We start from the raw sequence: 16,939 nt of genomic DNA, 5'->3' as shown, positions 1-16,939 counted from the left end.
TGTTTTAGTTTTGAGTAACTTATGTAAAGGATGAAATCAGGCAAAACATCCCTTCTGTGAGTTTGAATCACTGTCTTGACGTTTGCTGGTTAAGGGGAATGGTGTATGCAGTATTTGTTTGGCTTATCATACTATTGCTTACCTTAAAACAAGAATGATTTGTTGTAAAAGCATGGACTGGGAATGAGAACACTATTTTTGTTTGGCTGTCTCCCCCCCCAACCCACCACTGACTGTGCCAAATGAACCTGATTGACTGTTAATATATGCCTTTTATTTACATGCCATAAAATGAATTTCACAAAGCTATGGAGTGCAGTTAACTGTATTGTAAGAATCAATCACTAAGGTAACACTGGCTTATTCTAAAGAGTAAATCCAATAACTAATTTTAGGTACACAGTGGTGAGTCATGGTTGCCTCCAGCTGTGCTGTATATCAGTGGTATATGTGGTTTTCCCAACTTGTCCTGACGGTTTATCAATACCGCAAAGGAATAAAATGTTTTATTGAAAAAAAATAACTGTCAGAATTATTCTTCAGCTGTAATAGTTGAAGTTTGTGCTTTACACATTTTATATTTTGTTTGGAGAAACAGGCTGCCAGTAAAGGACTATAAACATGGCCTGGTAATTATTTGCCATGTCAGTGCAGTTGTTCCCAAACTAGGTTGCAGAGATTGCTAGAAATCACCAAAATGGAGAGGAGTTCAATTTCACTATAGTGCACTAGAGGCAGAGCCATAGGCGGGATTTTTGTCACAAGCCCCAACACTCTCCTGATGACTCATAAATGTTTGACCAGATGTCAAAAACAAGGTCTGTAATATGTTTTAAATCACTTGGATTTGTCATATTTTATTAATTCAGTTAATTATTTCATTATTCTGCAAATGTTATATCCCTACATTATGGTTTATATGTTGAAATCTTGTAGTTATTTGTTTATTTATTTGTTTTTGTGGGCCCAAAATTGTCACATTTCAACATACTGAGTCATAAAAAGCTGAAGTCAGCTTATAAAAGATCCTCTGTGGTTAATGCTCTGCTAAAACCCACATTTCACAAAAACATAAGTAAATCAGCTTAAGAAATTCCAGGACAAGACCTCACTGTTGTCATTGGTAGCTACTACAGCTCTGACTGGAAGTTAGCACCTGGATTGGAACATGAACCATTCACCATAATTGTGAGCAAAAATTTGTTTTATACTGTGCAGAGCTCTGTCCTGGAAAAGTCCTGCCCCTAGGTAAACAAAGACAATAAAGTCCCTGCCAAATGTTAGAAAATGCGAGAAAAAACTAAACAAATGGGCGTGTGTGTGTGGTTGAATGTGTCTACATGGAGATTTCTTTCTCTCCAGTCCTCAATTTACTGTGGCTCATGAAAGCATGTAGAAACCACCCCGTTGGTGTTTCGGCTAGCCACCACTTGGTGGCGGTGTCGCACAAGTTGTAATTGAGAGAAAACGCCTGCTTGGCTTGTTTGAGCCGTGGATAGTTGACTAGACAGTAAAAACCAAGGTTGCTGAATAAGTAGGACACTCTTACTTATTACTTTTGTAAAGCTTGTAATGTTTTCTCGGTATAAGTGTTTTAATAAGCTTTACTCATTACTTAAAAATTGTGACCGAAATTACGTGGTTCTTGTAAAAATCTTGCTTGCTGTGGCACATTTTTCTTATTCACAGACCAGCTGATGTTAATGCTGCTTAAATGTCATAGCAATTTCATAGTATCTTAAAATTAAATAGGCTAGACTGAAATTGAACTTTTAGTGATGCGATTAAGGGAAACCCCAACTCCATTCCTTTTACCAGCCTTTTTATGTGCGGCAGAGCTTGTACCATCATTTTATAGGCTGACATAAATCTTTATGACCTCACATATATCTGCAGTATCTCAGCTGGTGTAGATAGAGACTATTGTAATTGTTTGTTTTGCTAAATTGAGAAACCTGTGTTGGGGATGGAGGGGTCATGGTTTGCCCACCTTTAAAACACAACACACATTTAAAGATACTAACATCCGTGACACAATGGTGTTTTTTTAAAGTAGGCTCAACATTATTGGTTGTCAGATTAAATGTCAACAAATAGGCTGCCGTTCAAATCAAATGTCAAGCACCCGTGTCATTCTGACAGGTACGGACCCCGGCGGTAATACTGCTGGAGCCCCGTGATGTGGTCTGGTGTGGGGGAGGATAGCAGCTACCAGCCAGATAAACACTCAGCATTGGTTTGCAGGAGCAGGAGTAACATGGCGGCACAGTTAGCCAGCAGAAATGTTGTTCCACTACCGCGAAGGTCAGAGCTGCTTCTCATAAACGGAATTTAACAGCGAGGACACAGCCCAAAGTATTAAATCGTAAGTAGCCACGCGTGTCGGTGCCTCTTGTTGAGACGGGACGAGGTGTTTTCGTTGTGAAATCCACGATCCAGTGCGAGGTCTTCAATCTCGGCTGTGTGTCTGTCTGGCACAGGCTCTCGCTTCGGCGTTAGCTTGTTAGCAAGCGTTAGCTTCTTGGCTAAGCTCGCTGCCTGTGTCAATAGTGTTTTTCTGCAGCAAACTCAATTAGACGGCTCAGACAGCGAGCTTGCAAGCGAGTTCTTGCAACGTTTGTCAGCCGTCTTCACGTATTGGTGTTACGGCCGCATATACATTTGATTTAAAGTGAACTATATGCGTGCACAATACTTTCATATGTCATTTTTTTGTGCTGAGCGAGCGAGTGACCGTGCACACAACACCGGACGAAGTTCGCCAGTGTAGCAGGAGCGTAGTTAGCATGCTAACTGTTTAGCTGCAGGCTAGTCTGGCTGGTTGAACGTCGTTGTCAGAATATATGAGTGAGTCAGGACAGTTCTCACCACCATGTGTTTGAGCGGACTGTTGACCTTGTTTGTTGTGTTAATAACCATGCCTCTGTGCCACTCGCCGCGTTAGGTAAGTTGACAAATTTTCTGCATTTGTTCAGGATGCAGGGTCCATTCGCTCTCTCTCTTTTTTTTGCTGAACTAATGTTTCTCTTGGCGTTATTATGCATTGACGTGAGGCTCTACTAATAGGCTAGTTAGCAGCCAAGCCACAACCATTGTCATTACTCCATCACTTAGCTTCAGACATTTGGAAAAGTGTTCAGAAAGTTGCTAACTACACACTAGAAACCCAGATTGTGGCTCTGTAGTCCAGAGGTCCGCAGAATGCTTACACCTTGTCGTTGTATTGTTTTCCTAAGGAGGAAGGAAACTTAGAGGTATATTTAAAACAATGAGGTAGCAGCTTAATCAGTAGGGACTCACATGTAGAGATGTAAATAGAGACTTTGAATTGAATGCTTAAGATGCTCTCTGAAAATGTGAGACACTAATGCAGCATGGGGGGATTGTTGTTCAGAGGTTTGACTTGTGTGTCTCATTGTTATGCCTGTGTTGTGAGTGCAGTGCACTCCTTCTAAGGGCTCTCCTGCTTGACTGATTCAGCACTATACAGGCAGACAGCTTGTGCCATTTCAATGATTGTCAACGCTCCTCTCAGTAATGCTGGGGGAACGCATCCTGTGGAACCAGTTGAGCAGTTTCTGTTGTATCACTCTGCCCACCTGATGGTGCACAGTACTCGTGTCACATCACTGATATGAGATTTAACATGACATGTTGTCCAGCTGCCTTTGCTGTGATCCGCAAGGATGTGATGTGATGGATTTCAGCTGGATCCACCGCTAAAGTAAACCCTCCAGAAGTTTAAAAAAAAAGCTATGGTGACATGTGGTTTATATCCCTCATTACCATCACAGTGAAAAGGCCAGGGATTGATGAGTTTAAAGAGATGTTTATCCTTTCACCTGCATGCAATGTGTTGTCTGTTAACCACTTGGGAAATACCCCTCCTGCCAGCCTGAGACAGCATTTTCTCTCCAAAGCATAGTGCCTTAAGTTATTGACCTTTTTAATTTGCAGTGAAACAAACCCACTCTCTGGAAGTATCTCTTTCTGAGGATAGTGGCTCATCAGACGGTTTGTCCTTGGGAGACAGGGAAAGACAAGAAGCAAAATTTCCTTCTAATCTGACCTCATTTCAATTTTGAGACTGTGTTAGATGAGGACATGGAGCATGCAAATGACGCCTGTGACAGCCCTCCCCTGGTTACAAAGAATGCAGTCCTGTGCAGTAGCATGCATTCCTGTAGTGTAGTATTTTTGGATTTCCAAGCTTTTGTTTGTTTTGTTTAAAGGTTGAATCATACTAGTCTGTGATAAGAATTTTATAACAGGACTATTATCTGTGGCAGGTATAATAAAAAAATCATTTTGACTCAACAAAAAAAATGACTGCAGTGGGATCGTGACAGTTCAGGAATTCATGCGAGCGTGTATGCAGCTATGTGGATGTTTGTACAAGGATAACTGAGCGGAGGTTTTCTCACACTGACTTGGCACCACCCGTGTAATGGGTGTTACTTAGAGGTAGTGCTCTGCACACTTAGTAAACTACAGCTATAGCAACAGGTGTGTGACAGAGTAATGCCTAGCTCGTCACATGATTCAGAAACAACCTCTCTCTCTCGTTTATCTCTTGCTGACTTGCTCGCTAGCTGTCTTTTCTCACTCTGGGCTCCACTCAGCCCTGTCATTTACTCCATCTTTCTATATCACTCTTAAGTCTTTTTTTGGTTGCCTACCATCTGTGTTCATAATTCCATAAAACAAAGGAGTATTTTCCAGTGCGCATGGGAGACAAAGCTCTCATCTTCTAATCATTGGCCTTTGCCCTGTGATAGGTTGCTTTGTTGCGTCACCTGAGTGATATTGTAATCATTTGACCCTTGTTCTGTTGCGTACACCGCCAGATTCTTTGCTGTGTTCTGTCACTTAACTGGACTAATATGATCTAGTAATGAGTTTTTTATACTGCTGCCTTGCTATAACTTCAAATTAAATAGAGCTGCAACGATTAGTCGTTTAATCAATGAGTCAATCCACAGAAATTTAATAGGCAACTGTTTTAATAATTGATTGGTCATGTCAGGCTTACATTATAGTGAATTGAATATCTATGAGTTTAGGACTTTTGGTCGGACAGAATAAGACATTTGATGACATCACCTCGGGCTCTAGGAAATTGTGATGAGTATTTTCACATTTTTATAGACCAAATTGATTAGTTGAAAAAATAATCAGAAGATGAATCAAGAATGAAAATAAGCATTAGTTGCAGCCCTAAAATTAAAAACCATTTTTGTATTGATGCCAAAAATAAGTCAGCATAAATAACACAGCGTATTGTGTGTGTGTGTGTGTGTGTGTGTGTGTGTGTGTGTGTGTTAAGACACTGTTGTCAAGAATCAGCGGAGATTTTATCTGAATTTTAAGTATAAATAATAATGCTAGATTACTCTATGAAAAAAAACTGGTGCAGCTGTTGTGCTGTTCAATACTCTACAACATAAACAAAAAAAAACATAAAATAAATACACTAAGAAGAAACCAAACATAAATGGATTTGTGTGATTGTCTTGAACCCTGTTTGCGCTGGGTTCTGTATTTTAGTCCTGGTCCACCTGTGATGTTAAATACTTACTGGCTGAGTGGTAAAGCTCGATTAATAATAACAATGTAAACCAGCATCTCTAATTTTGAGGGGTGTTTTTGTTTTTTAAGGGCATTTTAGTGTTTGCTTATCCCAAGTGAATTCATTGCATGACACACAGATATGATGGTGGTGAATTCCTGAAGTAATAATTTCAGCCTGTTGCTATTTGGGCATAAAACTTATTTTCACAACAATTCAGGCTTCTAACCAAAGCCACGTTCAAGTCATAATCACTTTTACTCACAACAAACACATAGCTAACTAACCTTTAGCCCATTCACTTCTGATTATTGTTAACAAAACACTAATTTACAACTCAAATCTTGTTAAGAAGCGCCATAAGAGAAAATGTTACCATATCATCCTGAAGCGAAATATTATTCATGTGTGACACCTAAAAGAAATGACACTTTTGTTTAAATTATGACAAATACGTTTTTCAAATGTGTCCAATTTTGCTAGTGAACTACACTACTGCTCTTGTTTCCACACACTTCTCTTTGTTAACTACGTTAAGTTGACTCATTTGAACCAGGCTGGAAAATGACATCCTTGTCTCTTCTGTTTAGTGTGGTCAGCTCCTGAACAACGCCATACCCTGTCTCGCACAGGCTCTTTAATGTGTTCTCCGGGGCTACTTTTCTAAAAGCAGTGTCATGACAACATCCAGTGTCGAAAGGCTGGCAGGAATCAGGGGTATCATAAGGATGTTGCAAAGTGTTATTGTCCTTGCTCAAATCTGCACATTCCATTCAAGGAGTTATTGCTTTGCACTTGGCAGAAGCTACTTTGACCAGACCAGTTAAATACAATTTGTTGAACTTGGAATTATTAGAATTGTCCTCGTTCTTTTTTTTTCAAATGTAATAAATTACATTCAGTGATTCAGGCCCAACTGGAACATAGACTTTCCTTGCACAATAATATAAAACAATCACAAGAAACCATGTGGCTTCCACTCACACACCAAGTTTAGCTGTAGCAGATCAGACTTCATTGTGTTATCTGTCCATCACATGCTATATAAGGTCCACAGTGTATTCTTGACATGATGCACCCCTCCCCCTGGTATCTGTTTGCCTTGTCTCGCTGGGCATCTCACCCTGCTGTCTCTGCGTTTGTGTTGTCATGGAAACAGCAGTGTGACAGGTCCTGGGTGGGCGTGAGGGATGAGCAGTGGGGTAATGGCCAGGTTTTTACAGTAGAGGGAGGAGGGGGGGGGGGGGGGGGGACGGACGGCGGCAGAGGAGAGGTGGTTGATGGAAAGCGGAGAGGGCTTTGACATGGAAGAGGAGGAGCAGGAGTATTTACTCCATCTCCGCTTCGAGGCATGTTTTCATTGTTGTTTTAACTGACCTCAAATCAGCCATCCCATCAATCTGTGCTGAGAGTGGGTCCTGTCTTGTTATCAGCTGTCTGAAAGGGATCGTTTTTTCGTTGAACTCAGTCTGCATTATCAGAGTTGAAGAAAATTTAAAGGGGACATATCACACTTTTTATGATTTTTTGTTATTTATATACTGTTATGATGTCGGATGTCTATGTTAAACATAGTCAAAGGTTCAAAACTTGAGGTGAACATATGTAACTCCCTGGAAGTCAAAAGCCAGGGCTTCAGCCTGCCGTGAACGCTTCATTTGCAAAGTTACCTTTACTTCCTCTTTGTGATGACATCAAATTGTTTTACACATGCCCACAAACGGCCGTCCGTTCCGTCCACTAAGGTTGTTCCACGGGTTGTTTCTGTCGTCCACTCTCACTCACACTCATATTTCAGATTGGATTCAGGCTTGAACATGTAGAAATGTATTTGAGAAGTTTCCATTTCAAGTGAAGAACGAGAAAAAGAAGTGACGTCTGAATACTACTGTTTCTTTATGTAGTCTCTTGAGGCACCGGGAGTCTGCTGAGGGGCAGCTTCCAGAAGCTAACCAATCGAAACAGAGTAGGCTCATCGGGAAGGGGCCTTAAAGAGACAGGAGCTATAACAGCCTGTTTCAGACAGAGGCTGAACTGAGGCTGCATAAAGGGCCAGTTTTTTTTTTAACTGTGAATCATGCAAATGTATATCATTAGAGCCCAAGAATATAAATATAGATGTGGAAATGTGCATCATATATCCCCTTTAACAATGAAAATAGTGTATATATATAAACTAAATTACTGATTTTGAACCAACAGGAGGGATTCTCGTGACATTACAATTGTTTTGTGATTGATATTGAGCCCCAATTTTGCTTTTAGGTCGAGGTTGAATCTGTGATGTGGTAGAATAGGCAAGTAAGAGTAAGTCTCTCAAACGGAAGATTCAAGAACATTCAAGCTCTACATTGTCAAACAAATGCGGTGTCCTTGGACTGGGTGGGGGTAATTCCCTGCGGCAATCAGTTAACTGTTGCACTAGAATGATATGGTTAGTTAATTTGAGTATTATTTGAATTGGTAATCTTTTTAAAACTAAGATCGGTAACATCACACCAAAGGTTGACTCATGCTCTGCTCCTGTGGAGTCGTCGCCAGGGCTCCAAGGATCTTGAGACTCACAGGCAATCCAATGATTTCGACAGTCCACGCTCCTCCACTTATGTAGGTCAGCCACAGCAAAGTGCATATTGATCTCCTGAGCTAAATGATATTGTGGTGTCTACTGCTCATTGCTTAGAAGGTGCCCTCAGGCAGTTTGGCTTGAACAGAGGAGACAACAGAGGTCACATGACTCTGTGACAATGCTTCTGCAGCTGTTATCCCATGTATTATAAAGGCTGATACTATGTAACTGCACAGGATGTTAGATCTAATAGCTGTTACTATTTTGAACATGTAAGTAGCTCATTTTCATTTTAGAGGAGCTGGGCTTCCGCAGCTCTTTCTACAGTTGTCACTGATCCAATAACACAAGAAAAGATAACGTTGATGATGATAAACTCTTTGAATAGCGGTTATTTAAACACGGAGGCAATAAAGTGCTGTATAGAAACCACCCCCACCCCCAAATGACATGGTAGATAGGATACAAGACGGCATTCTCTAAATTGTTGCATGACATGATGCAGTTGTAGATAAAGGTTAGGGTGTGTGCTTTTTAAATCTTAATTTCTGTCAGTGGATGAATTGCTTTCCCCCTCTGCCACAATGTGTTTGTGGCATTGGGTCCTAGCATGTGGTTGGCACCTTTCCCACTGCCCAGGGTGGAATCCTTGGCACCGAGGGAGGGAGAGAAAACTTGGATTGAGCAAGCTGCCTGCCAGAGTTGAGTTGGGTGGGTGGTCCAGAAATATGCAGTGTGAATCAGTCCTGAGAAAGCCTAGTATACAATCTTCTTCTCTAATCGAGGTAAACAGCACTTGTACACTACCATCACAGACTGGGCAAAGGCAGTATGGAATGACATGTGCAGAGCAGCAGCATTTCTCACTCTCTTGTCATAAAGCCAGAGGAATGTGGGGATTCGGTTTCAGGCTTTTCGTTTCTGTACACATTGTGAGGGTCAAACTCTGACCAGCATGATTTCTCTTTCTCTCTCTCTCTCTTCTCCCGCTCTCCCGCTCTCTCTGCTGATTCAGCAGTGTTCCTTCAGTGACCTATAATATGGTTTTGCTTGCTCTATCTTTACTGTTTTCAGCAGTGTGGGGAATCTCCTTAGCTGACCTGTGTTTTCCGTCCACCCTGCATAGTTCAGCTATAGGTTAATATTATTTCTAAATTAAGCACTAACCTTTTTTTAATCACAGAGACTATAAAATCTTCCACAGGTGCACAAGCCTCGTATCATGCCTCATTAACTCCCACATTGTTTGGGTTTGGTTTTTATGGGACCCATTGATGGTAATTAGATAAAATAAGGCAGGTCTTGCCCTTTTGATGTGGGGTAGAGGGGCAAGAAAGCATTTATTTTCTACACATCCCTCCATGTAATTACCATTGACTATGCATTCATTGCATATGAACCATAAATGGTGAATGGAACGACTAAGGTGAACATGGCATGCATGTAAATCAGCTCTTCATGAGGTTACCTGATGGACATGTAGCAGTATCTCTATCAGTATAACAGTTTTTTAAAATTAACAAATAATTTAAAAATAGGTTTTCTCGTTATTAAGTCCATGTAATTTTAAAAAATGACAAAGCATGATATCAGAAAAAAATTCCTTTGCCTGACAAATAGTACAAAAAGTACTTATAAGCCAGAAAGGAACAATTATTGCCTGACAAAAAGTACTCATAGGACAGAGAGGAACAATTTTTCCCTTCATTTGAGAAGATGTCATCAGCAAATGATTAGAATTTTATATGATAAATGACTATAATATTGAAAAGTTTTCTGAAAGTGAGTGTGGAAAAGAGATGGTGATTACATAGATTGATGCCAGATGAGTTATTTGGTGGTCACAGTTCTGGCATGACTGGGAGAATTTGAGTGGCAGCAAACGGTTCGTGTAAGTTATCTGACCAGCTTCAACTTATTTCCATCTCAAAATAAATTCTGGTCAGAACATTCTCACATTATACAGTCATCAAAATGTACCCACATAACACGCCGTACATACCAGGTTAAAGGTAAAGGACAGGGCATGCAGGCAAAATACTTCACTAGTGTCACGTCAGGGTTTTCAGATCCCTCTGTACAGAAAACAGGTTTTATTTTAACAGATTTTATTATAAAAATACTCACATTGTGCAAACATGAAGGTTCAGTGTTCACTTTATTTTGCAAAGTTAACCACCTGAGAATAAACTGCACGTACTGTGTTCATCACAATGAAGGAATGTGTCACCCAGATGCAACAGTATGGCTCTTTTACATGTTTTTGATTTCAGATAACAGTGAAGTTACAATAATAGCGTGGAGACAAAAGCAATGTCAGGCTTTTGCTACACAAGCACTGCTCGCTTGTAGGGTTTGGGTTTGGTTTTTATGGGTTCTGTTGATGGTAATAAGATAAAATCAGGCAGGTCTCGCTCTTTTGATGTGGGGTATATGTGGGCAAAGAAAGCATTCCTTTTCTACACTTCCCCCCATGTAATTAGCAATGACCATGCATTCATTGCATATGTTTTAGAAATGGAGATGCTAGATGCCACATGTACATGCCTCACCACGGCTGCCACACTAAAAGGCCAGCTTTTGTGAATTACTGATGACTATGTTAGTAAAACTAACATAAAGCCTGTTGTCATTGCTAACAGAGAAAATGTATGCCTCTTTCTTAGGTTGAAGAGTTTACAGAAAGATGACTTTTTCTGCATTTTTACCTTTCATTTCCTGAAATTTTTAATGATTTTGTTTGTAATTCATATGAGCAAGTAGGGCTGCAACTAATAGATATTTTCATTATCAATTAATCTGTCTATTATTTTCTCAATTAATTGATTAGTTGTTTGGTCTGTTACTGATTCCTAAAGCCTGAGGTGACGTCCTTAAACGTCTTATTTTTTCCAGACCAGTAGTCCACAACCCAAAAATATTTTATGTAAATATTAACATTTCAGAAGCCGGAATCAGAGAATTTGGACATTTATTCTTTAAAAAAAAAATGACTCAAAGTGATTAATCGATTATCAAAATAGTTGCTGATTAATTTTCTGTCGATGAACTTATCAATTAATCACCTAATGGTTGCAATTCTACATAATTTAGTTACATTTTCCCTCAACAGAACCGCCAAATTGCCCATATCTGTCCCACATGGAGTACATGAGTGTGCATGTGTTTGTTTGCATGTTCAAGTGCTTCCATTCATGCCTGTACTCCAGAGATTTGTGGTTTTGGCACCTGAAGATGTGGGCCGTCAAAACAAAACCGCCTCCCATCTCATCTGGCAGCGGAGTACAAAACAAATGAACTCATCGGAGAGGAGATTACACAGGAGAGGGGGAGTCATGATGTTATACTGATGCTCCAGCTGCAGAATTTGACAGACAACATCCTAATTTTGCAACACAATGAGGGGATGGAGGTCTTTGACCCTTAATAGAAATGACCCCTCAGAAGATGTCACCCTATTGGTTAACTTGCTATCATCACTAAAAAATGAATACTTAGATATTTAAGAACTGCTGTTTGGGAATTTATTTACATTATGAGTCACGCTTAACACAGCGGTACAATACTACTACGCACAGCAGTGATTCATATCAAATGTAGTTTGACATAACTTAGGTTTTTTGTGTTTTGGTGGCTGTATGGTAGATTCATAGCTAGCATGGTACTCAGGTAGATGCACCCACTCCATCTGAAATGAAGACCAGAGTCCTGTTTGACCTGGCAGGATTTTATCAGTGGTCAGATTGTGGTTTAGGTGGAAATGGAAGAGTGCCAGTTTGTTGTCAGCTATTTAACAGCTTAAATAGTTATTAAACAGAAAACTCATAAAAGCCTCATAAAACATCATTTCGACTACCATTAGAGACTCTCGGGCACCGACTCGCTCGCTAAATAAAGGTTAAATAGCCACAGTTTGCAGGGTCTACCTGACCTGGCTGTCGCCGAGTGTTTCAGCAGGGGACTGTAGATGGAGAGAATGACAGAGAGAAAGAGAGAGAAGGCTGCTTCACTTTGCTCTTTGCTCTGTCTGGTCCAATTACATGTTCCACTGTCAGAGCAGCAGCACTCTTAATCAGGTAATGCTGGGGTTTAAAGTCATCCCCCTAAACGTGCTCCACAGATTATTACCCTGCTCACACACTGGTTCAATGGAGCAGAAAAACACAGTGAATCTCTTTCTCTGTCCCATCTACTTTCTTCTACCTAATTTAAATTCAAATTGAACTACTTTTGTTAGTAGTGTTTTGAGGATTTGTCACTGCGTGTGCGTTTGCTGCAAGACTGAGCATTGCCCTGTCACATTGTCTCAGTGTTTGGCTGATAAAGTGACATAGTTGTGTCAGCTGATCCCTTCTTCCCCTCCCCTCCATGCTAAGATAGCACCTCCTTGAGCCTGAGTCTGCTTCCGCTGTCCAGCCTCAGGCCTCCACGGGAACTAATTCCTTACAAACTGTGACAGGCAATGAAAGATGGTGGACACACACACACATACACGGGGCACAATGGATACGCAGTTGACGTGCAGACCAGTCACAAGATGAGCTCCAAATCATCTCAAAAGCATGATACAATCAGCTGTGTACACAAATTGTTCTTTATGCCTACACCCTCTCTCCCAGGCTCACACACTTAACTCATGCATTTTCACGGCTGTTTTCTGTTACACACTCATTTGCTTTCTCTTGTCATTATGACTCACCTTTTACAACATGTCTTATCAGTCTCATTATGGGACTTGCACATTTGTGTTTGCCGTCCCTGAGGTCGCAGCTGAAAGAGCTGGCTGTTGCTATTTGAGCAACAGATGTTGAGGGCACCTGGCACGGGGTTGCATCTGTATCAGAGGACCCCACTGAAATCTGCTGGCATAGTGCCAAAGTGTAACAAATAATAGTGACTGATACGAGCATGTCTGTAGATCTGCTGATGACACCAAGAATACAGGATTTTCAGTCAAAATTATTCAAATTTATAGCAGCCCCCCACTTCCTCCTGTCCCCATTTACACTAATGGTGAAAGAAGATAGTCAAATTGAAATTTTGACTTTTATGTGATCGGCAATGGTTTGTGTTTGAATTGTATTTAACTTGCAGGCTGTTTGCTCCAGTTCACTTTTTGCGTACCCTTACAAAGGTATCAGCTTTTATTTGTAATCGTTAAATTAGTTTTTTTATCAATGTTTTTAGAAGGAAATGAAATTGGTAAAAGGCAGAAAGACTTGTTTCTCTACCTTTTGTGTACATGTGTTTAAATATGGAAATGACCATGTTGTGAGTATAGGCATGGATGGAAAATCATGTTTGGTTTATTAAGGTGTAAATAATAGAAATTGAAGGGTATTTTTATGTAGAAGGATACCTTACATATTTTTTGGCTATGTCATTATTTTAATCTATGGCTGCAAACATCAGTCGATTTTAAACGATTAGTTGATTGACAATTGCGTACATAACCCTTGCACACTAATACTATGTTGCGTTTGTTGTGACACAAAATGAAACCTTGAAGCAGCGATGATCCTTTCTTTTCTGTGGTTAAAAGTAAGCCTCAAGCGCAGGAAAAATTTCAGACGTTATAGGCCTATTATTTTAACGTCTGACATTTTTAGACGAAATGTTGGATTTGTTAAAAGTGTTTTTTCACATTTTTAAAGAAGGTTTATTAAAGCTCTTTTCTAACTCTTATATCTTTCAAGGTTTTCATGACCATGGTTGTTGTTTTTTTCCCCCAGTTATGTTGTGCTTTAAAGCTGTACAGTTAAACATCTCCCTAGAGAAACCTAGTACAACCACATTCCTGTAATGTTTGCTATTGAGCATCTCCAATGACCTGAATGGGTGTCAAGTGCCTTGTTCTGGGGCACCCTAACATGTTACAGAGGCCATTAATTTTTTGATTTTTAGAGCAAGTCTCATGGCCGGTCTGGGGCCTTAAACCTGCTGCTATGTGCTTATAAAACAATACTTCTTAACCTTTAAGCTGTCACAAGCCCCACTTGTGGTGGAACATATACTTTTGTCACCCTGTTTCAGCTTAACATGACGAAATTTATGTTTGGCTTACTAATCGGATTGTGTGATTTATCTCACCTCACATGACAGACCTATTGATTTTTTTTGTTTTGTTTTGTTTAAGAGGAGGGTCTTCACAAAACCTTGGTGTGACTTGTCTAGAGCAAAAAGGCCAGGTGTTTTCATTAGGGTAGACATCAGCCTTGATTCTTATTGAATTGAAGGCCATTAGTGGGCCATTCAGAAGGCACCCAGTTGGGGCTCCATTGGCGTTTAGCCCCTCTGTGACCTAACCATTATGGTCAATTTCTAGCACATGAACCATCTACTCTTTGTCCTATCCGAACGTGATTAGCCGGCTCATTAGCATTGTTAGCCCAGCCTGGGTGACAAAGCCCTCACTCACAAGGAGCCCATTGCCAACTCCGGGAGAAAGGAGGGATTACAACTACTCCCAATGTTAGGCTTAAGGCAACATTTCTGCTCACCTCCCAAGATCACACTGCCTCTGTCAAAAGAAATGATGATTGTCTCAACGAGAGTATAACACATTCAAAACTGTATGACCTTGGACGTGTTATCAGTTGTAGTCATTCAGTCCCTCAGTTGACGAGTTCAGTTTCAATTCAGTACTGGTTTTGTTTCACTTTCATTAAACAGGAATCATATTTTGTCACAATCATTAAGGATAGCGTGAGGTTTTGCACCGTGTAATGAAACTGTATCAGCAGTTATGGGTTAATTGGCGGCAGTCTGTTTAAAGGGAGCTTGAACTTTTAACCCGGTGATCTTTGACCTCCCTTTAAATACCAACAGATGGTTGGACTGTGGGTCTTATGAGATACTCCCGTGATCCAATGTCAGGTTTTGGAGAAGATGACAGTGTATAGCTGTGGTGGGTATATTTCTCTGGCTTCAGTGATCTTTGTACCTTTTCATATTTTTATCCTTAACTTGAAAGGAGCTTAATTTTTTTGGAAACATACCAGTATTTTTATTGATTTGTACCATGTCAGTATTCAGGGTAATATCAGACTCATTAATGTTGCTACTGAAAATCAGCGCCAGACTTGGCAGCGTTGTGTGTTTTTGTTTAGGATACACCATGTGTCATTTAACACCTCTGTGCCAAGTAGAATAGCTTTTCAAAGATCGAGACCTCCTCAAGTTAACAGAACACCGCTTTTTCCTCAGGAGGTCTACTGCGTCACTGTGTCTACATGGTTCGGAAACTTGCATGCAGGCATATGTGCATGCATACTTCTGGTATGACTTGTCACTTGTCTTGAGTCACACCACTGACTTTGTTAGCAGGTCCCCACCCCTAATATCACAGGAAGCATTGGCATGGCCCACCCTGTTGAATATGTGATAGATTGTTTTGTACAGCATTAGACAGCAGTGATACTGACATGGTGACATGAAAAAGTATTTGAATAGATGACGCAGGTTAAAGTGATTGGAACTGGATGTACAGATGCTCTCTTTCAGTTTTGCTTGAATATTTCTTATCTGTGATGAATTTCTGCCTGTTGTAGCTGCTGATTGATTTTTCTGAAAGGAAATCACTGTTATTAAGTGGATCTTTAATTGACTCAAATTTAAAAATCAAAGATACAGCTCACTATAAAGATGCATCACTTTTGTTCCAGTTCGGGGATTTTTAAAATTATTACTTTTAAACTAGTTCAATTGAGTGTTTTCACACTCTGCCTTATTCTGTCACTCAGTCCACAGATCAAGGGCCGAACTGAAACTGAGCATGTGACAGCATTAAAGCTCAGAGGAAATTCCTCTAGAGGATGAGAACTTAGAGCCATGCAGGAAAGGGAAAAGGAAAAGAGGAAGGTGGAGTTGAGAAATACTGAGTTATGAAATTGAATTAAAAAGATGAGATTAACTATAGCAATGTTTTTACTATATTTGATGTTTAGTTATGTGCACATGCAGAATAATAATATTGGTCTTTTTTTATGTTGGACTGTACCTCTGAGCACTTTCTGTTTTAAACCCTGACTCATCACAGAGTTCAGCTGGCTCAAAATACTGAATATCACCTTTCCACATTGTTTCTAGCTATAGACTTGTGCAGGGTTCAAAAGGGGAATCGGTTTACTCTCCAGTTATGTCAGCACATGACATCACGTGAGTGCATTCCTCAGCTGGCTCACTTGGCAGGTATTTAGGAGAAATCACCCAGGCCAAGAAGGGCTGGCTGGCTCTCACTGCATTAAGCCTACATCTAGTACAAGCTGATTTTTCATGATAGCCAAATAGCCTTGCAGAGTCCTTTTTTTTTCGAGTTACCAGTTGCATTTTCTAATTATCCAAATGGGAATATGATTTAAAATTGAAACTTTTCTCCTGTCTAATTAATTGTGTGCCGTGATTAAAAAGGCACACTGTGTTCCACGATGTAATAGGCTTTAAGGTCCCCTAGGAGATGAAAAGACCCTGTAGACACTTAACTTGCAGCTCCATGCTAACTCAATGCAAACAGTTAAGCACTAGATAAAATGACTTGCTGTGGGCTCGAAGCACATGGACAGTTACCTGAATAGCTTTGGCTGTTAAAGTCACCGAAGTGAGCTAGTTGGAAAAACTGTGGCATTTGGTGCATGTACTTTGCATTCAATTAGAACAACAAATGTCTTATTACTGATATTGCAATTTATAATACACTTGTAATACAAATATACAGCATTTTGTGCTGAAGTACCTATTTTCTTCTCATAAGTAGCAAGTTTCAACTGCATATTTCTTGAAATTGACCGGTCATTAAATATGAC

General features: G+C 40.1%; 1 protein-coding gene across 4 annotated transcripts in view; it reads left to right on the top strand.

The window, feature by feature from the left end:
- The first annotated feature begins 1,502 nt into the window (after nucleotides 1–1,502).
- ncoa2 (nuclear receptor coactivator 2) overlaps nucleotides 1,503–16,939 on the top strand; it is a 62,786-nt gene continuing 47,349 nt past the window's right edge. The window contains exon 1 of one of the 4 annotated variants that reach the window (XM_042399125.1): nucleotides 1,503–1,534. The gene's annotated coding sequence lies outside the window, so the exon portion shown is untranslated. Of the gene's footprint in view, nucleotides 1,535–2,116; nucleotides 2,366–2,596; nucleotides 2,945–16,939 lie in introns of those variants that run through there. The other 3 variants (XM_042399123.1, XM_042399126.1, XM_042399124.1) reach the window with 3 other exon arrangements.

This window comes from Thunnus maccoyii, chromosome 21, assembly GCF_910596095.1.
Source record: "Thunnus maccoyii chromosome 21, fThuMac1.1, whole genome shotgun sequence".
Classification (NCBI taxonomy): Eukaryota; Metazoa; Chordata; class Actinopteri; order Scombriformes; family Scombridae; genus Thunnus; species Thunnus maccoyii.
Note: the sequence above shows the minus strand (reverse complement) of the source record. Positions and strands in the feature narration are given on the sequence as shown.